General features: G+C 37.4%; 1 long non-coding RNA gene across 3 annotated transcripts in view; it reads right to left on the bottom strand.

Annotated features, from left to right (window-relative positions):
* LOC309847091 overlaps positions 1–23015 on the bottom strand; it is a 55954-nt gene that overhangs the window by 6335 nt on the left and 26604 nt on the right. The gene's annotated exons all lie outside the window — the stretch shown is intronic.

Here is a 23015-nt window from a genome sequence, read left to right as displayed (position 1 = left end):
GCTTCCCCCTCTCTCTGCCTGCCTGTCTACTTGTGATTGCTCTCTCTGAGTCAAATAAATAAATAAATCTTTTTAAAAAATGAGGTCTTGCCATTTGCAACATGGATAGATGAGAGACTATTATGCAAAATGTAATAAAACAAAGACCATACCAGAGGACTTCCCTTATGTGTGGAATCGAAATAAAAATGAGCAAACAAGCAGGATCAGACCTGTAAATACAGAGAACTGGTGATTGCCAGGGGCGGGGGTGGGGGGTGGAGAGGTTGGGAGGTAGATGGGCAAAATGGGTGAAGGGGAGTGAGCCACAAGTCTCTGGAATGAGTAAGTCACAAGGATAAAAGGAACAGTACAGGGAATATCATCGGTGATACCGTGATAGTGCCATATGATGACAGATGGTAACTACACTTGTGAGCATAGAATATATAGATTCGTCACCATTGTACATTTGAAATTAGTGGAACGTTGTGTGTCAACTATATTTGTTTTTAAATTTTTTTTCAATGGAAAATCAAACCCAGAGTGTAAAAAACAAAAAGGTGTTTTTTGTTCTAGACACAGCAAAGGGCTAGAGGCATAAGAAACACTTCTTAAATTTGTATAATGAAAATCATAGAATTAATCATATGCCATGCACCATCCTTATGCTAATTTCTACAGCAATCCTAGGAGATAGGTACCATGATCCTTATTTTCCCAGTGAAGAAACAGGCAAAGAGACATTCTTTGGAGACATTCTCCAGTGTCACACCCATCAACACACAATTGGAGATTTGAACCAAGGGAGTCTGGAGCCCACATACATACTCTCCACCACTATACTGCCTCTCAGTTGAAAATCTTAACAACTTGTGAATCAATGAGCCCTTACCTAGGTTTCTTTCCTCATCTAAAATTGGGATGCTGAACTTAGAAGATCTCTCAAAGTAAGCGTCTATTCTGTGCTAGATAGGACAACAGCTGTGAATAAGACTCCCTTCCCATAAGAGGTTATATTCTAGAAAGGAAGGAAAACTAGTGAATAGTAGCCTAGTATATCCTAGGAGGCGAAAACAAATGGGCACAGTAATGAGAAGAGGGGAACTTGCTTTGGATGGAGTGGTTGAGGCGACTAAGCTGTGAGACCTGATGAGTGAAAAGGACTCCAACATACAAAGAGCCAAGGAACCCACCACAGCAGAGAGAGTGGCACAAAGGCCCTGAGTCAAGAAAAAGCTTGGTGTAGCAGAGCCATCAATAACTAAAGCTGGTTAGGGTGGCAGGACCTAGTAATCTAAGGCTTTCCTTATAGGTACAAAAGGAAGCCATTGTAGGGTAAGTCAGAGATAATGTGCTCTGATAGGAGTCTATTTTGGCACTGTATACAAAAGTGGGTTGAGGAAGGAGACTGAAGAACTGGAAAACCAGTTAGTTTTCGCATTTACGTGCGCCAGAAATAATGATGGTGGTGATTAGGGGATGATGGGAAAGTGTAAGGATGGGACCGATGTGTATGGGCTCAGTAACATTTGGGGAGAGAATCCAAGGACTCATGGGAGTAGGATTTTAGAGCAATTCCCCAAATTTTTGGCTTGATCAACTGAGGGGCTGGGGTACCATGTAAAGAGAGAAGGATAGGCAGAAGTAGGTCAGGTTCTTCATAGACATGTTAAGAGAGGCTTCAGTGGTATGAATTCAAATATAGATGCCCTGCAGCCTGTGGGATATTAGTGTAGAACTCAAAGGACAGGTCTGGCCTGGCATAGGAATTTGAAAGACATGGCCATGCCTCACTGACCTGTGTGTCTGGCTGGCTCTTCAGAACAGGAATCTAGGAGATCACCCAGGAGGGTAATGAAGAGGGCTCAAGACAGCCTGAAAAACTCCCAATATTTAGAGACCAAGTAGAACAGGAACCAAGAAGACATACTTAATGGTTTTTCTCCTTCTTGCCTGGCCACCCACAAGAGGGTTTTATCCCAAAAGCAAAGAGTAGAACATAAAAAAAAAAAAAAAAAAAAAAAGCTGACAAGCTAAGAAATAGCAGAGGAAAACAAAATGGAGGTGGTAATTGTGACAAAATAAATAAATCCTATGGAAAGTTAGGGATGGAAGCCAGACTGGTGAGAAATGAAGCATTATCAAAAATAACACTATTCAGTGTAAAGAATGTCCAAGGATGATTGTTATAGGATTGTTTATAGCAATGCAAAACAGGATCTGTCAATAGCAGAATGGTTAAAATCAATTAGATAAATCCTCTCAAAGTAACAAAATAAGGAGCTATGGATACTGAAACAGGAAAAAATACAAAGTCACAGAGGAAAAAAAAAAAAGTTGTAGAACAATATTAATACAGAACAGGATTCCATCTGTATAAAACAGGAGACACGCTGCCCATCTCTGTCTATTTCTACAGGTAAACCTGCATGTAAATTAACAGGCATAGATCTCCGAGTAAATATTTTTTTCTCTTAAGATTTTATTTATTTGATAGAGAGAGAGGGAGAGGACAAGCAGGGTGAGCAGCAGAGGGAGACGGAGAAGCAGGCTCTCCACCTAGCAGGGAGCCCAACGTGGGGCTTTATCCAAGAACTCTTGGATCATGACCTGAGCCAAAGGCAGATGTTAATTGACTGAGCCACCCTCAGGTGCCCCTGAGGAAATATTTCCAACTGATTACTGCAGTGACTTCTGGAGAAGGAGAACAGGTAGAAGTTGATGTTTTTTTAGTTTTATCTACAAATGTTTGGATGGGTCATAACAAGAATGTGTTATGCATTACTTTAAAAAAAAATTAAGTGAATGGGGCTTCTGGGTAGTGCTATTGAGCTTCCAACCTTTGATTTCATCTCAAGTTATAATCTCAGGGTCATGATATTGAGCCCCAGGTCGGCTCCAGGTTTATGTAGAGCCTGCTGAGGACTCCTCTCTTCCTTTTCCCCTGCTCCTACCCTCTGCACTCTCCTGCTCTCTCAAATACATCAATCTAAAAAAAAAAAAAAAAATTAAGTGAATAGGATATAAGGAAAAGGAAGCAGAATTTGTAGAACTTCTGAGAAATCTTGTCCTAAAGTAGAGCTGAGAGGTGGGATTTAATAAAGACTTTGTGTTTTTAAGAGAGCAGGTTTGCTAGCATGCAAATGGAAATGTGCAGAGGTAGAGACTGATTTTGTAGGAAAAAGGGATATATGAAAAAAGGAATTCCTTATGCAGTCAAGAAAGAATGGAATTTGGAGTATGACGGAAGAGACCAGTCTTGGATTGGAGGAAAGTCATTTTCTCCACCAGAATCAGAAGAATAAAGATGGGTACATGAGCACTAGATATGTAAATCAAATTTTAACAGACCTAAAGAGGAATAGAGAGCCATAAAATAGTAGGGGACCTCAATTACCTACTTATATCAGTGCATAAAACATCCAGACTAAAAAAAAGAAAAAATACCGACGGAAACATTGGCCTCAAACACCACATTAGACCAGATGGCTATAACAGATGATATAGCCCATTTCACCCAAAAGCAACAAAATAAACATTCTTCTCAAGCACACATGGAACATTCTCCAGAATAGAACAGGTTAGGTCACAAAACAAGTCTTAAATTTGAGAAGATTGAAATCCTATCAAGCACTGTCTTCCAAATACATTGCTATGAAGCTAGAATCAACTATGAGAAGAAAACTCTAAAATTCACAAATATGTAGCTATTAAACACCATGCTATTGAACTGATGGAAGTCAGTCAATGAAGCCAGAATACATTGAGACAAATTAAAATGGATTACAAACCAAAACTCATGGGACACAGCAAAAGCAATTCTAAGAGGAAAGTTCATAGTGCTAAATGTTACTTCAAGAAACAAAAATCTCCATTTAAATTTACAACCTCAAGGAACTAGAAGAATGAAGCCCAATACCTAGGACTAAATTTAATCAAGGAGGTAAAAGACCTGTACTCTGAAAACTATAAAAAATTATGAAAAAAATTGAAGATTATACAAACAAAATGGAAAGATATTCCATGCTCATAGGTTGGAAGCACTAATATTGTTAAAATGTCCATACTACCCCAAAGCTATCTAGATCCAATGCAATCCATATCAAAAAGCCAGTTGCAAGTTTTACAGAACCAGAAAAAAATACTAAAATTTGAATGGAACCATAAAAGATGCTGATTAGCCAAAACACTCTTAAGAAAAACAAAGCGATTAGTAGTACAATCACAGATCTCAACATATCCTACAAAACTCTAATAAAACAGTATGGAGCCCACACGAAAATCAACTCATAGATCAATGCAACAGAATAGAGAGCCTAGAAATAAACCCACACTTACATGGTCAATTAACCCACAACAAAGGGGGGCAAGAATATACAAGGAGGAAGAAACAGTCTCTTCATAAATGGTGCTAGGAAAACTGGACAGCTACACATAAAAGAAACTAACCCACCTTTTACACTATGCACAAAAATCAATGTGAGACCTGAAAACATGAAACTAGACCATTGGTAGTAATTTGATATTGGCCATCACAACATTTTTCTAGATAGTCATTCTCAGTCAAAGGAAACAAAAGCAAAAATGAACTTTTAGGATTATACCAAACCATTGGGATTACACAGCAAAGAAAACCAACAAAATGGAAGGGCAACCTACTACATAGAAGATACTTTCAAGTGATCTGATAAGGGGTTAATATCCAAAATATAAAGTATTTATACAACACTGAAAAAATCTGATTTAAACAATGGGCAGAGAAGGACACCTGGGTGGCTCAGTTGAGCATCCAACTCTTGATTTCAGCTCAGGTCAGGATCTCAGCATTCTGAGATCAAGCCCCATGTTGGACTCTGTGCTCAGTATGGAGTCTGTTGGAGATTCTCCCTCTGCCTCTGCCCATCACCCTGCTCTCTAAAATAAAATCTTTTTTCCCCCATTTTATTTTATATTTCTTTTCAGTGTTCCAGCATTCATTGTATTTAAAAAAAAAAAAAAAAAAAGCAGGGAATCTGAATAGACATTTTGCCAAAGAAGATATATAGATAGCCAAGAGAAACATGAAAAGATACTCATTATTCATCATCAGGGAAATGCAAATCAAAACAACAATGAGATATATCATGTTAAACCTGTCACAATGGCTATAATACCAAAGACAAGAGATAGCAAGTGTTGGTGAGGCGATGGAGAAGAGGGAACCTTTATGCACTGTTGGTGAAAGTGTAAATTGGTATTGTCACTGTGGAAAACAGTATGGAATCTCCTCAAAAAGATAAAAAATAGAAATAGCATACAACCCAATAATTCCACTACTGGATATTTACCCCAAAAAACTAATTTGAAAAGATAGAAGCTCCTCATGTTTTTTGAATAATTACAACAGCCAAGATGGGGAGACAACCCAAGTGTCCATCAATAGATGAATGGATAAAGAAAACAAGATCGTGTGTGTGTGTGTGTGTGTGTGTGTGTGTGTGTAATGGTTATACAACATGTGGCTCACCATGAATACATGTGATATATATACATATACATACATGTATACATACACAAAATAGCTTACTCAGCCATAAAAAAAAAAAAAGGAGCAGTCTTGCCATTTGCAACATGGACCAACCTAGAGGGTATTATGCTAAGTGAAATAGGTCAGAGAAAGACAAATACTGTATCATTTCACTTTTATGTAGAATCTGGAAAAATGAGAAGCCAAAAAGCAGAAACAAAGCCATAAATACTAAACAAATCAGTGATTGCCAGAGGTGAGGGAGTTGGGGGTGGGGGAAGGATGCACAAAAGTGAGTGAAGAGGGAGATACAGGCCACCAGTTATAAACATGAATAAATCCTGGGAATAAAAGATACAGCATGGGGATAGAGTCAATGGTACTGTAATAATGCTGTACGGTGACACACAGTAGCTAGACTTTTGGTGAGCTCAACATAACATATAGTTGTCGAGCTATATATGATGCTGTACACTTGAAATTAATGTAACTGTGTGTCATCTACACTTCAACAAACAAATGCTTCAATGAAGTGGGGGAAAGGAAAAAAAAAAAAAGAAGCCTAAAACTTAGAAGGAATAACAAATATCAGAGCCCAAACAAATGAAACAGAAACTACAAAGACAATAGAACAGATCAATGAAACCAAGAACTGGTTCTTTGAAAAGGTAAACAAGATAGACAAACCTTTAGATGAACTCAAGGACAAAAAAAGAGAGGAGACTTGAAAAAGAAATGAAAGATGTTACAACTGATAACAGAAATACAAAAGATCTTAAGCAGCTATTGTTAACATATGCCAACAAGTTGGACAATGTACATATACATGTACATGAAGTGAATGAGTTCCCGAAGAAATGGGTAAGTTCCTAGAAACATACAACCTTCCAAAACTAAATCATGAAGAAATAGAAAATCTGAACAGACTAATTGCTAGTAAGGAGTAATCAATCGCAAATCTCTCAACAACAAATAAAATGCTACATGCCCCGAAAGCTTCACCAGTGAATTCTGTCAAACATTTGAATACTTATCCTTCTAAAACTCTTCAGGGGAAAAAAAAAAAAAAAAGAAAGAAAGAAAAAGAAAATACTTCCAAACTTCTTTTTTAAGGGTAGCATTACCCTGATGCTAAAACCAAGACAAGTACATTGCCAAAAAAAAAGAGAGAGAGAGTAAATACTAGGCCAATATCCCTCATGAACACAGATGCAAAAACCTTAAGTATTAGTAAACTGATTTCAAAAATACAATTAAAGGATCATATACGACAAATCAAAGGATCATAGGGCACCTGGGTGACTCAGTCATTAAGTGTCTGCCTTCAGCTCAGGTCACGATCCCAGGGTCCTGGGATCAAGCCCCACCTCAGGTTCCTTGCTCAGCAGGAAGCCTTTTTCTCCCTCTCCCACTTCCCCTGCTGTGTGTCCTCTTTTGCTGTGTCTCTCACTGTCAAATAAATAACATATTAAAACAAAAAAAATTAAAGGATCATATACCATGACCAGTGGGATTCCAGGGATAAATCCCAGGTTCAGAGTCCAGAAAGATCAATTAACGTTGTACACTACATTAATAAAATGAAGGAGAAACATTACATGATTATACCAATAGATGTCAGAAAGCATGACAAAATTTAACATCCACTTATAAAAACTCTCAGAGTAGGTATAAAGGGAACATACCTCAACATAATAAAGGCCATATATGATAAGCTTGTGCCTGACATTATACTCAATGAGGAAAAGTTGAAAGCTTTTAACCAAGATCAGAAACAAGACAGGATTGCCCACTCTCACCGTTTTTATTCAACATAGCATTGACTGTCCTAGTCAAAGAAATTAGGCAAGAAATAGAAATAAGAAGCATACAAATTTGAAAGGAACTAAAACTGCCACTATAAGTGTGTGTGTGTGTGTGTGTGTGTGTACTCTAAAGATTTCACCAAAAAAAAAAAAAAAAAAAAACCATTAGAATAAATGAATTAAGCTATAAGACACAAAAATTGGTATATAGAAATCTTTGTTTCTATACAAGTGAACTGTCAGGTTATAGAAAGCAAAATTAAAAACAAAAAAAGTCTTGGGTGCCTGGGTGGCTCAGTTAGTTAGAAACAAAAAAGTCTCATTTACAATTGCATTGAAAAGAACAAACTACTTAGCAATAATTTTTTTTTAAAGATTTTATTTATTTATTTGACAGAGAGAGATCACAAGTAGGCAGAGAGGCAGGCAGAGAGAGAGAGGAGGAAGCAGGCTCCCTGCTGAGCAGAGAGCCCGATGCGGGACTCGATCCCAGGACCCTGAGATCATGACCTGAGCCAAAGGCAGCGGCTTAACCACTGAGCCACCCAGGCGCCCCTACTTAGCAATAATTTAACCAAGGAAGTGAAAGATACATATGCTGAAGACTCTAAGACTCTAAGACCTTTTTGTTTCAAACAAAAAAAAGGAAGATGACACAATTAAGTGAAAAGATATTCTGTGCTCATGGATTGGAAGAAGATTCTTAAAATGTTTGAAACATCCAAGCAATCTACAGACTCATTGCAATCCTCATCAAAATTCCAATGTCCTTTTTCACAGAAATAGAAAAATCCTAAAACTTTTATGGACCCACAGAAGAGACAAAACAATTTTGAGAAAGAAAACCAAAGATGGGGGCATCACACTTCCTGATTTCAAACTATTACTATTCTATAGTGAATAAAACAGTAGGATATTAGCATAAAAAACAGATACATAGATCAATGGAATGGAATAGAGAGCCCAGAGGTAAATCCATGAGTAAAAATGCGTGCAAATATAAACAGAATTGTGGGCTTGGGATAAAAAGATAGGGAAAAAAAACATCAGATGACCATTCCAAGATGAAAGTAGGAGGAAAGCAAGCAGGCAACTTTAAAGGAGAAAGTATGAAACAGGAATCGTCAAAATGGGGAAGTAAACCATGGTTTCTAGGCAGGGTTGAGTGTCCATGAGAAGTTTGTTAGGATTTCAAAACCCTGTTCTGTGTTTCTCCAGCCATTCAGCTGCTTCTGAGCAGTTGGAGGAGAGGTGGAGCAGCAGGTGGAGAGTCAAAATGCAAGCGGCACAGTGTTGTAGGAGGTGGGTCCAATAGAGGGAGGACGCAAATGAGTAGACTGTATTTTCAGAAATAATCATGATTGGATAAATGGAAAAGCAAAGCTAGGAGAAGCCTGGTGGAGATGAACAAAGTGAGGGAGTCTGGAGATCAGAGGTCTTAACAAGATAAAAAAAAAAAAAAGTGGCAGTAGGAGTGATTGAGCACATAAAGGAACAGATGGGAGATGGGGAGCCGGGCAGGATTTTAGAGGTAATACAGATTCCAGAGAAGATAAGGAGTAATGACCATGAATGGGTAGAGAGGTGGCATAGAGGAAAACGGTTGGAACTCAGCAGGTCAACGATCAGAGACCAGGTGATTACATAGCTGCTGAGAAAGAAAATGAGAACAGGAATAAGAAACGTAGGAGGTGAACTATCTTCACTGAATGAGGGGGTTGGCAGACAGCAGAAGGCAGAAATAAAGAGGGTAAGAAGTTGGTCTCATGAAGTGAATGAGTTCCCGAAGTATGGGAAATTTTGCAGAAAGTGGTTTATGAAGGGCACTGCAAGGCAAGCACAAAATCCAATCACCCCCTGACTCAGGGTATGTGGAATATAAAAGATTAGGGAAGAAAAACCCTTACAAAATTTTAGTTAAAGAAGGAGAAATGTTCTAAGAATACTGTTGAGGATACAAGGAGGGCTCTTGATCGAGATTCCAGCAGATCCTTTGAAAGGGATTGGGAGGAAACAAGGGTAGGGCAGATTTGACCAGATTAAGGGCAATGCTCCTAATTCTGCCAGTGCATTGGAAGGTTCTGGAGGAGCTTTAAGCAGCCAGTTATATACAAGGGAATCCCTATATGGATAACAGGTAATTTTTCAGCAGAAACTTTGTAGGCCTGAAGAAAGTGGAAGAAAAACATACGGCCAAGAATACTCTATTCAACAAGGTTATCGTTAACTTGATAATTAGGAGGAGGAGAGATTAACTTGTTTGGGAACTCTTTAAGGAATTCATGACCACCACTAAACCAGCCTTACAAGAAGTGTTAAAAGGGATTCTTTAATGGGAAAAGCAAGACCATAAGTTGGAGGAAGAAAAGTACGAAGCAGAGAAGCATTAAAAATAAATATACCAAAAAAAAAAAAAAATTAGTCAAGGGATTGGCAAAAGCAAAGGATATAAATTATTACATCATATACCTAAAAATGTGGGAAGGAGAAAAGGAGTCAAGCATGATTTCAAATGTCAGCAAATATCAACTTAATAAAGACTTCTATACACATAAGATGTTATATACAAACCTAATGGTTATTACAAATCAAAAGCCAGTAGATAAATACCCAAAAAAATAAACAGAAAGGAATCAAGTATATCACTAAACAAAGCCAGTAAATCATGAAAAGAGAGAAAGGAACAAAAAAGAACTACAAGAACAACTATAAAACAAAAAGCAAAATAGTAATAATTACATACCTATGAATAATTACTTTGAATATAAATGGAGTAAATGCTCCAATCAAAAGAGCCATCTACTTGCTGCTTGCAAGAGTTCTAAAGACACGTGCAGACAAAGTAAAGGGATGGAAAATCATTTATCATGCAAATGGAGGTGAAAAGAGAAACAGGATAGCAAGACTTACATTGGACAAAATAGACTTTAAAATAAAAAAGGACACTATATAATCATAAAGGGAATGATCCAACAAGAAAATATAAATATTTATAAAAATGTAAACATTTATGCATCTAACATGGGAACACTCAGATGTGTAAAAGCAGCCTAATAACATAAAGGAAGTAAATTAATAGTTATACAGTAATGATAGGGGACTTTAATACCTCACTTACATCAATGGATAGGTCACATCCAAACAGAAAGTCAACAAGAGGCAGTGGCTCTGAATGATACATTGGACCAGACGGAGCAAACCAATTCAGAACATTCCTTCCCAAAATGTCAGAATATACATTCTTGTCAAGTGCACATGGAACATTCATCAGAGTAGAACACATATTAGGCAACAAAGAAAGTCTCAACAAATTTTCAAAGATCAACTTCTAACCACAATGCTATGAAACCAGAAATTAATAAGAAAAAATCTGAGAAATACACAAATACATGAAAACTAAATAACATGCTACTAAACAATGAACGGACCAAGAAATCAAAGGGGGAAATAAATATATGGAGACAAAGGAAAATGAGAACACAATGGTCTAAAATCTTTGGGATGCCACAAAAGCAGTTCTAAGAGGGATGTTTATAACAATACAGGCCTACATCAAGAAGAAAAATCTCAAATAACCTAACCCTATGTCTAAAAGGACCTAGAAAAAGAAGAACAAACAAAACCCAAAACTAGTAGAAGGAAGGAAATAAGAAAGATTAGAACAGAAATAAAGGAGATTCATATATATGAATCAATGAAGCCAGGAACTGTTTCTTTGAAACAGTTAAATTGAATGAAAAAAAAATTGATGAACCTTTAGACACATACATTAAAAAAAAAAAAAAAGGAATAAAACAGACTCAAAAATCAACCATGAAAGAGAAGAACCACCAATACCACACAAATACAAAGGATTATGAAAGGGTATTATGAAAAACTATATGCCAAGAAATTGGACAGCCTAGGAGAAATGGATAAATTCCTAGATGCATGTAACCTCCCAAAACTTAATCACGAAGAAATAGAATACCAGGAGAAACCAATTACCAGCAATGAATCAGTAATCAAAAAATTACCAAAAAACAAAAGTCTAGGACCAGATGGCTCACAGGTAAATTCTACCTAAAATTTATTTATTTATTTATTTATTTATGAAGATTTTGTTTATGTATTTGACAGACAGAGATCACAACTAGCCAGAGAGGCAGGCAGAGAGGGAGAGCGGGGAAGCAGGCTCCCTGTGGAGCAGAGAGCCCGATGTGGGGCTCGATCCCAAAACCCTGAGATCATGACCTGAGCCAAAGGCAAAGGCTTAACCACTGAGCCACCCAGGTGCCCCTCTACCTAACATTTAAAGGAGAGGTAATACCTATTCTTCTCAAACAATTCCAAAAAACAGGAAAGGAAGGAAAACTTCCAAATCCATTCAATGAGGCCAGTATTACCCTGATAAAGATATACACACTCCAAAACCAGATATACACAAACTCCAAAAACAGAGTTATAGGCCAATATCTCTGATGAACATAGATACAAATATTCTTAATAAAATATTAACAAAAAAATCCAAAACATTAAAAAAAATCACTCAATATGGTCAGGTGAGATTTACTTCTGGAATGCAAGTGTAGTTCAATATTAGCAAATTAACCACCATGGTATATCACATCAATAAGGATAAAACTCATGAGTTCAATAGATGCAGAAAAAGCATTTGACAATTTCAATATCTTCTCATGATATAAACTTTCAACAAAATACATTTAGATGGAACATATTTCAATATAATAAAGGCCTTATGGGGCGCCTGGGTGGCTCAGTGGGTTAAGCCACTGCCTTCAGCTCAGGTCATGATCTCAGGGTCCTGGAATCGAGTCCCGCATCGGGCTCTCTGCTCAGCAGGGAGCCTGCTTCCCTCTCTCTCTCTCTGCCTGCGTCTCTGTCTACTGTGATCTCTCTCTGTCAAATAAATAAATAAAATCTTAAAAAAAAAAAAAGATTTAAAAAAAATAAATAAAGGCCTTATATGAAAAACCCACAGTGAACATCATTGTGAACCCACAGTGAACATCCATGGTGAAAACCTGAGCTTTCCCTTAAAGTCAGGAACAGGACAAGGATGTATATTTCACCACTTTTATTCAACAGAGAACTGGAAATCTTAACCACAGCCATTAGACAAGAAATACAAAATAAAATAGTAAGGAAAAAGTTAAACTTTCACTATTTGCAGATGACATGATATTATATATCAAAAACCCTAGAGACTCCACCAAAAGAGGATTAGAACCAATAAACTAATTCAGTAAGGTCATAGGATAGCCCCCCCAAAATCAATATACAGAAATCAGTTTCATTTCTGTACATTAGTAATGAGTTAGAAGAAAACAATCCCATTTATAATTGCACCCAAAGAATTAAATACCTAGGAATAGGCCCCCAAAAGGAGGTAAAAGACCTGTACTCTGAAAACTATAAAACACTGAACGGAAGATGATACAAATAAATGGAAAGATATTCCATGCTCAGGAATGGACAGTATTGTCAAAATATCCACACTCTTCTAAAAATACATTCCTAATCAAAATACCAATAGTATTTTTCACAGAACTGGAAAAAATAATCCTGGAATTTGTAGGGAACCACAAAAAGACCCCAAATAATCAAAGCAATCTTAAAGAACTGGAGGTATCATATTCCCAGATTTCATGATATACTATGAAGCTATAATAATCACAACAGTACTGGCACAAAAATCAATGTGACACATAAATCAATGTGACAGAAAAGAGAGCCCAGTAGTGAACCCATGATTATATGGTCAGTCTTTGACAGAAAAGGCAAGAATATGCAATGAGGAAAAGGACGTTTTTTAAAACAAATTATATTAGGAAAACTGAACAGTTACACACGAAAGAATGGGATTGGACCACTTATACTGTACGCATAAATAAACTCTAAATGGATTAAAGACCTAAATGTGAGTCCTGAAACCATAAAACTCCTAAAAGAGAGCACAGATGGTAATATCTCTGGCATCAGCCAGAACTTTTTTTTTTTTTTTTTGTAGATAGGTCTTCTGAGGCAAGGAGAGCAGAAGCAAAAATAAACTATTGGGACTACATCAAAATAAAAATACACATATATTTTTTCTACACAGCAAAACAAAACAACAAGAAGACAACGTAGAGAATGGTAGAAGATATTTGCAAATGACCTATCTGATAAAGGGTTAGTATCCAAAATATATAAAGAACTGAGACAACTAAACACCAAAAAAAAAAAAAAAAAAAAAAAAGAAAAAAAAAGAAAAGAAAAAATCCATTTAAGGAGTGGGCAGCAGACATGGGCAGACATTTTTTCCAAAGACATACAGATGGCCAACAGACACATGAAAAGATGCTCAACATCACTCATCATCAGGGATATGTAAGTCAAAACCACAATGAGGTATCACTTCACACCTGTCAGAATGGCTAAAAATCAAAAAACACAAGAAGCAGCAAGTGTTAGTGAGGATGTGGATGAAAAGTAATGCTCATGCACTGTTGGTAGGAATGCATACTGGTACAGCCACTGTGGAAGACAGTATGGAGGTTCCTCAAAAAATTAAATTACTCTATGAACCAGCAATCCCACTAGCAAGTACTGGGTATTTCTCCAAAGAATACAAAAATAATTTGAAAAGATACATGCACCCCTATGTTCATAGCAGCATTATTTGTAACAGCCAAAATATAAAAGCAACTGAGGTATCCATTGGTAAATGATAAACACGTGGCACGTGCACACACACACACAAATACTACTCAGTGATACAGAATGAAATCTTACCATTTCCAATAACATGGATGGATCTAGGTAGTATAATGCTATACAAGTTAGAAAAAGACAAATACCATATGATTTCACTGCTGTGGAATTTAAGAAACAAAACAAATGAACAAAGAAAAAAAAATAGATTTTTTAACTATAGAAAACAGATGGTTACCAGAAGGGAGGTGCAGGCTCGGGGGGACGGGGGTTGGGGAGGTGATGGACGCAATAGGTGAAGGGGATTAAAAGTGCACTTATGAAGAGCACAAAGGAATGTATAGCACTGTTGACTCAGTATATCGTACACCTGAAACTAATAAAATGCTGTATATTTACTATTTTTTTTAAAACCGGTACAATTAGATGTTTAAAAGTTAGTTAAGGGGAATCACAAAAAAGAGGTAAAATATGGCAACATATGCACAAAATGGGGGGGGGTAAAAGTGAAGTTCTTTTAGAACGTGTTTCAACTTCAGTGACCAACTTTATGTAGACTGTCAATTACTTAAGGATGTTATATATGAACTTCATGGTAACTGCAAACCTGAACCCTGTAATAGATACACAAATAATAAAGAAAGGAAAGCCAACCATAACATTAAAGAAAGTCATCATTCACAAGGAAAAGGGAGCAAGAAGAACTACAAAAACCACCATAAAACAATTAACGAAATGGAATTATATACCTGTCACTAATTAACTGTGAATGGTAAATGCTAGTCAAAAGACATAGATAGGATAAATTAAAAAAACAAAAGATCCATCTGTATGTTGCCTTAAAAAAATTCATTTCAGAATTAAAGACACAGATTGAAAGGAGAGATGGAAAAAGATACTCCATGAAAAGGAAAGAAAAAAAAAAAACAGGGTAGCAATACTTACATCAGAAAAAAAGACTTTAAAACAGAGACTGTAAAAAAATAATAATAATAAAAAAGATAAAACAGACTGTAACAAGAGACAAAGGGCATTACATGATAAAGGCATCAATCCAACAGGAGGATAATGTTTTAAGTATCAATGTACTCAACACTGCAACACCTAAATACATAAAGCAAACATTAATAGACAAAAGGAGAGAGACCAACAGTAATACAGTAATAAGGGACTTTAACATCCCACTCATATCAGTGGATGGATATATCATCCAGGCAGGGCGGGGGACAGGGCAGGGAATCAATAGGGAAACAGTGTCTTTGAAGGACACATTAGACCAGATGGACTTAACAGATGTATATAGGACATTTTATCCCATAAAATGGCATACACATGTTTTTCAAGGGCACATTGAACACTCTCTGGGATAGATCACATGTTAGGCCACAAACCAAGTCTCAAAAATTTAACAAGACTGAAATATCACCAAGCTTTTATTCTGTTCACAACGGTATGGAACTAGAAATCAATTACAAGAAAAAAAAGAAAAAAAAAAAAAGGAAAAAAACCCCCAAACATATGGAGGCCAAACGAAATGCTGCTAATCAATAGATCAATTTAGAAGTCAAAGAGAAATTAACAACAAAAATCATTCCTTGTAGCAAATAAAAGTGAGTCCAAAATTTTGGTCGGGGGGCACGGTGCAAGTTCTAAGAGGGAAATTTATAGTGATACAGGCCTATCTCAGAAAAAGATTAAAGCTTCAAGTTAGAAGGAAATAAAGATCAGCATAAAAATAAATGGAAACAAACAAAAAAGAAAATAGAAAGGTCAACAAAACCAAGAGCCTGTTCTTTGAAAAGATAAAGAAAATTGATAAAGCCTTTATCAAGAAAAATAATTCAAAATCAGAAATGGAGAAATAACTGATCCCATAGAAACAAAAGGTTTATAAGAGACTTATAAAAAATATTCCAACAAATTAGACAAACCAGAAAAAATGGACAAATTCTTAAAAACAGTCTTTTCAAACACTACCAGGAAGAAATAGAAAATCTGAACAGACTGATGAGGAGTAACAAAATTGTAATCCAATCAAATTGTAATCAAAACCTCTCAACTGATCTAAATCCAGGACCAAATGGATTCACTGGTCAATTCTACCAAACATTTACAAAAGAATTAATAGTTTGGGAAGAGTAAGTATTGAGAAAACACACACACACACACACACACAAGGAAGAACTTCCAAATATATTCTACAATGCCAGCGTTACCCTCGTTACAAAAACAAAGACCATACCAAAAGAAAACAAAAACAAAACTACAGACCAACCAATATCCCTGATGGACATGCATGCAAAAATTCTCAACAAAATATTATCAAGCCACATTCAACAATACATTAAAAGAATCCTTCACCATTATCAAATGACATTTATTCCAGGGATTCAAAGATGGCTCTGCAAATCAGTGTGATATACCACATTAATGATAGGAGGATAAAATTCCTAGGATGAACCCTAGGACGCTCAACCCACTCTGGCCACAGCTCCAGCGAACGTCATCAGACACACACAGTCTACGCAGGGGATGGCCATACACTTCTTCAAGGATAGGAGAAGTAGCTGTTCTGCCTAATTCATAAAAACAAACACAGAAAGTCAAGCAAAATGAGGAGATAGAGAAATAAGCTCCAGAAGAAAGAACAAAACAAAACCTCAGAAAAAAAACTAAATGAAACAGGTAAGCAATACGCCTGAGAAAGAGCTTAAAGGAATGATCCTAGAAACTTTTGCTAGACTGAACAGTGGAGGAATTCCATGAGAATTTCAACAAAAATTTTTAAAAAGTATTTAAAAAGAACCAATCAGCACTAAAGAATACAATAACTGAACTGAAAAATACATTAGAGGGAAACAACACGTTAGTGGATGTAGAGAAACAAATCAGTGTTCTAGAAGGCAGGGTAATGGAAAGTCCCCAAGTTAAACAGCAGAAAGAAAAAAGAATTAGAAATCCTACAATCATTTCTATAGAGGTTAAATTTTATCAAAGGCTTTTTCTACATTTGTTTATGATAAAAACTCTCAGCAAAGTGGGTTCAGAGGGAACATACCTGAACATAATAAAGGCCTTATATGATAAGCTCACAGTTAACAGCATACTCGATGGTGAAAAATTAAGAATGTCTAGTCTTACCACTTTTACTTGATATAGTACTGGAAGCCCTAGCCATAGCAATCAGACCAAAAACAAAACAAAAATCCAAATTGGTAAGGAAGTAATAAAACGGTCCTGATTTGCACATGACATTATACTAGAAAATCCTAAATACTCTACAAAACAGAAACAAAACCAGTACTACTAAAATAAAAGCATTTGGGAAAACTGCAGAATACAAAATACAGAAATCCATTTCCATACACTAATAGCAAAGTAGAAGAGGAATTAAGAAAACAATTTCCATTTATAATTGCACCCAGGCACCCCTACAATTTGCATCCAGGCATCTCTACAATTTATAATGGAGCACACAGCTCTAGAGTTCCAGGGCTACACTGTAATTTCTTTGTTCATTCCACGGTCAGTGGACTAGGATTAGTCTCAGTTTTTGTTTACAGACAACGCTGTCATGAACAAGGTTCTTTAAGGGGGAGGCTTGGAGTGAAATTACTGAGTCACAGACCTATGCTTCTTAAACATTATTGTGTACATGAATTCACCTGCAGAGCGCATTACGATGCTGATTCCGGTTTGGTGGGTCTGTGATTCCGCAGTTCTAACAAGCTCTCAGGTGGGGTCAATGTTCATGTTATTGAACATGAACAGGTCCGGTCCCTGGACCCTGCCTTGAGTCAAGTATGAATTTGCTGAAGTTTATTAAATGCTAGGTTTACTAGGTACGACAGGAATAAGTTCGTTACTCCACCTACTCCCCAACTTACTACACTCAGACCTCTACATTCAAATTAAATCCAACTCAGTGGCGGTGTAACCATATTTTGATTTTATTTTGCATTTTGGGTTAATGATGCTGAGCACTTTCACCACGCTTATTGGTTACTCAGATTTTCTCTCGTGAAACACCTATTCCAGTCTTTTCCTCTATTTTTCTGTTGGTTGTTCAGTCTTACTGATTTTTTTCAGCATTCTTTGTCCATTTTGGATGCTAGCCTTTTATTGATTTTATGTCTCAAGTATTTTTTCAGCTGGCGACTTGTTCTTTCACCCGCTTTGTGGATTTTTAAAGTAGTATTATCACTTAACATAAAAAAAAAATTTCATGTCAAGAATTGAGAAATACTAGAAATACTAGAACACTAGAATTGCCTCGCTCCATTTCCTCTTTCTCCCATGATGACCATCCTCCCTGACCTCTGGTAACAGACGCAACGCCACAGAGCTCATTGTGCCCGGAAACCACTTCCAGTCCATGTCTGGTGCTCAGGAACAGGAAGCTTCTGGAATGATGATTGGCTGTGGAGGACCAAGCTAGTGGGATAAGGCTTAGTGGCCCCTAGTTTCACTTCAAGCAAGCACTTTCACTTCAACGAGCACTTTTCATGAAATCTTACAACACGACCCAGTGAGTGGACCAGCAAGTTGCTTTGGGTAAACAGAAATTCCCAATTTCGATATTGTTGAAACCCTGAAGTCAGGTAGATAGCTGCTTTTACACATTTGGGAGTGTTCTTATTTGGGCAGGTTATGCTACATACAATTCCTGGTCAAGCTTTTGCAAGGTTTCTGCTATTTTAGCTAGTAACCATCTATGTAAAACAACAACAACACACTTGCATCACACAAGGTGATAAACACAAAACAATTTAACAACCACCATCTGAAATGATGTTTAAGAGAAAAAACAGTTCCTTTTTTTCATAGCCCAACACAGCGTTAACACTCACAGCAATAATGCCAACAGATTTCAAATCCAGGTTCATGTTTTTAGATCAAATCCTTCCCAGTGATAATGCAACTAGTTTTTAGAACACGTGTGCACTAGTGGGGGAGTCACCCCATAACCGTATGGAGAGCACACCAGTGACCATCGGTTAAAGAACCGAATACGTGTAGAGCTGCTGGTGCAGATGGGCCTTCCACCAACCCCAGCTCACATGACACCCCTTCCCCAAGCAGCCCTACCTTGGGGTTGAGCTTTCTGGTCCACCTGGCCCTGTTTTCCTTCTGCGTGCAATGGGGTCCCCATCTACAGTGGGCAGCAGAGACCACACGGTCTTGGAGAAGAAAGCAAACGTAGCTCAACTCAAGCTCGAGTCTAGGGAGCTCTGGGAGAAGCTACTTACAGCGTGAGCCCGTGGGCCCAGGAGCAGCCGCATTACTGGTAGGTCGATGTTTTGTGCCACACCTGTAGCCTGTTTGCTTCCCCAGGATACCAGCCAGGAGGCTCTGCTCCAGGACAGAAGGAACCTTAGAATACTTTAAGGCAGGGGAAGAAAGACCAAGGCAGGCAGTGAATGATGGGAACAGTCATTTTTGACTCTGGCTGCGCAGATCTTTCTACTGGGTTTGCTTTGATCTATACTGGTAGCTGGGGTGCCAGTCCCACGGAGTAGGATTTCATTGCTAGGAGCGAAGCACGGGCATCAGGAATTTTTTTTAAAGTTCTCCAGGTGATTGAAATGCGCAGCTGGTAAAGAGAATCCCTACATTGGTGTCCCTCCTGGGGCCATTGTGTCAGTCAGGAGTCCTCAGCTGGGAGAAAATGGTAGGGGGAGGGGATCTGAATTGTTACTACAGAGTTAAAGAGGAGGTGCTGCTGTAGATGGGTAGATATCAGTGGTTCTTAGAGAGTGGTCTGGAAACTTCCAGCAAATGCAGATTCTATATAAGCAGTATTTCTGGGGTGGGACCCAGGAATCTGCATTTTAAATAAGCTCTTTCTAAGTAATTCTTAGAACATGAAACTTCGAGAAGCAATATTTGGGGGGTAGAAGCTACAGAATTCTATCATTATCTGGAGGCATTAATATCAAGATGAAAAAACTGTAGGGTTGAATTCACTGCAGTGTTAAATGGCCCCGAGGCCATCTGTGCATACATTTGCCAACAGACATGCTTTAGAACAAACCTTAGTGAAAGAGCGCATGTGACCACCATCAGAGAATCAACACATTTCTCTCCGTCCAAGCCTCGGTTTTGAGTTTGTGTCATAGCAACCAGTAACTAGGTCAGCCAAGACCTATTGGGGCTGTCATAGATGTGGGAGACAGGTGCTAACTGTAGAGTGAGAGAGGAATGGAGTAGAAGAAGAAATGATCCATTCTTCATGGTCAACTCTTAGCCTGGAGGGGGCTGATTCTTGTAATACAAAGTGTCATTGACCGGTCATGGTAGAGAAATCTTTATCTTGCTTCTCTTGGTATTTCAATTCTCAGTTCCCGAGGTTCTTACAAAGTAGGGCAGAGTTTGCAACAGTTGCACTGCACAACCCAGGAACGTTTTGCAATAGTACAGAATTCATATCATTCTTGAATTTGTATATAAACCTATAGGCCTGGATGTAATACATGAAAATGTGATACTAATTATATTTCTTTATATATTTCTTTATATTCTGGATGTAATACATGAAAATGTGATACTAATTATGTTTCTTTATATATTTCTTTATATTCTGGATGTAATACATGAAAATGTGATACTAATTATGTTTCTTTATATATTCAGATGGACACTGAATACTGGAGTGGCTTTATTATTTTTTTTTATAAAAATAACTATTTGTTTTCACAAATTAAGTAAAGATGTTGGCCTTTTTGACTAATGTCTTTATATTTGTTCCTTAATTTTTGAGGCAATTTTGAATATTTATTTTTAAAGATTTATTTATTTGAGAGAGAGATCAGTGCAGGTGTGCCTACATGCATGGAGGCAGAGCAGCAGAGGGAGAGGGAGAGAGTCTTTTTTTTTTTTTTTCCTAAAGACTATTTATTTATTTGACAGAAATCACAAGCAGGCAGAGAAGCAGGCAGAGAGAAAGGAAGGGAAATAGGCTCCTTGCTGAGCAGAGAGCCCGATGCAGGGCTCGATCCCAGGATCCTGAGATCATGACCTAAGCCAAAGGCAGAGGATTTAACCCACTGAGCCACCCAGGCACCCTGGGAGAGAAAGTCTTAGGCAGACTTCTCCCTGAGCGTGGAGCCCAACGTGGGGCTCTATCTCATGACCCTCAGATTATGACCTGAACTGAAACCATGAGTCAGGTGCTTACCTGACTGAGCCACCCAGGTGCCCTGGCAATTCTAAATATTTAGGGAAAACTAATTTTTGGAGACATGAGAATTTTCTAATTTTTCTACTTTTTAACTCTTAATTTATGTTTTTAGATTAAAATATATTCAAAATCTGAATATTTGAAAACAACCCCACATTACTTTTTTTTTTTTTAAAGATTTTATTTATTTATTTGACAGAGAGAGAAATCACAAGTAGGCAGAGAGTCAGGCAGAGAGAGAGAGAGAAGCAGGCTCCTGCTGAGCAAAGAGCCCGATGCGGGGCTCGATCCCAGGACACCGAGATCATGACCTGAGCCGAAGGCAGCGGCTTAATCCACTGAGCCACCCAGGCGCCCCCCACATTACTTTTTAATCTTTAAGATCACTGAAATGAGTTCAAGTCAAGGTCATAGTAAAAATCACGACAGGATGTTAGGAGAGAGAAAAAACTGAAAGGGAAAAAGAAAATTTCCAAGCAAGAAGCCTGTAGAAATTTTAAAAACTAGCAGCAATAAAAATTTCAGACTTTATTGAGTATAACCCATATACATTCAGAAATAGGGCACTATAGGTTATTTATTAGTGAAGATTTAATTATTTATGGACGTTAATAAGAATATGATTCTGCTCAAATCCACAGCTTAAACTGCAAGTCTGACTAAATCCTTACAACTTAATATTATTTGGTAAATGATTCTTTAGCTACTAATTAAAACACTGAGATGGAAAAGAGAATTCCTCATGTCAAATGCATAATTCAGAAGTAACAAATGTAACTCTGGGTTGCACCTTGTGAGATAAAATTATAGACACAAAACCAGCAGATTGATCAAAAAAGACAAAATCCCTGGTGTGTTACTGTGTTTGTTGGCTAATCATACTGGAAAATGATTCTAACCCTTTTAACAGCATGAGATTTTTTTCTAACAAAACACACTGTGCTTCAAATTCATGGTAATGATTTTCCACTGGATAAACATGGTAGAAAATACAGCCTTTCATTTAACATCAGGTCTTTCAAACACAGTGCATTAAGCGTATCTTTTGATTGTGATGTTTCAACATGTGGGATCTTAGTGACCCTGATAGGATTGCTTAGCCGAGAGCCAGCCAATTCCTAGTGCTAGGAAAGGACTGACCTATGAGTGTGATTGTCATATGGAAACCAAGCCTGAGCCTGTCCACCTCACCACTTCTCCATCAGGCTCTTACACTCAGAGCCACAATTCACCTGTCCTTACCACCCCACAGCCAAAGAAAAGATCATGTTCAAAATCCATGGTGTGTTTATTAATAGATGAATGGCTAAAGAAGATTTGGTACACACACACACACACACACACACACACACATATACATACAGACATAACATAATTATATTCAGCCATAAAAAAAGAATGAAATCCACTCATCTGTTGAAGGGCATCTTGGCTCTTTCCACAGTTTGGCGATTGTGACCATTGGTGCTATGAACATTGGGGTACAGATGGTCCTTCTTTTCAGTACCTCTGTCTCTCTGAGGTAAATACCAGTAGTGCAATGGTGGGTATGGAGGAGGGCACGTATTGTAGGAAACACCAGGTATGGTGCATAAACAATGAATCTTGGAGCATTGAAAAAGACAATAAAATAAACTTAGGATGTGAAAATAAATTAAAATAAAACTATTTGGAAAATTTAAAATAAAGAATGAAATCTTGCCATTTGCAACAAGATGGATGGAACTGGGCAGTATAATGCTAAGCGAAATAAGTCAGAGAAAGACAAATATACGATTTCACTCATGTGGAATTTAAGAAACAAATGAGAAGAGGAAAAAAAGGAGAGAGACACACAAGCCAAGCAAAC

Source organism: Mustela nivalis (assembly GCF_964662115.1).
Source record: "Mustela nivalis genome assembly, chromosome: 13".
Classification (NCBI taxonomy): domain Eukaryota; kingdom Metazoa; phylum Chordata; class Mammalia; order Carnivora; family Mustelidae; genus Mustela; species Mustela nivalis.
Note: the sequence above shows the minus strand (reverse complement) of the source record. Positions and strands in the feature narration are given on the sequence as shown.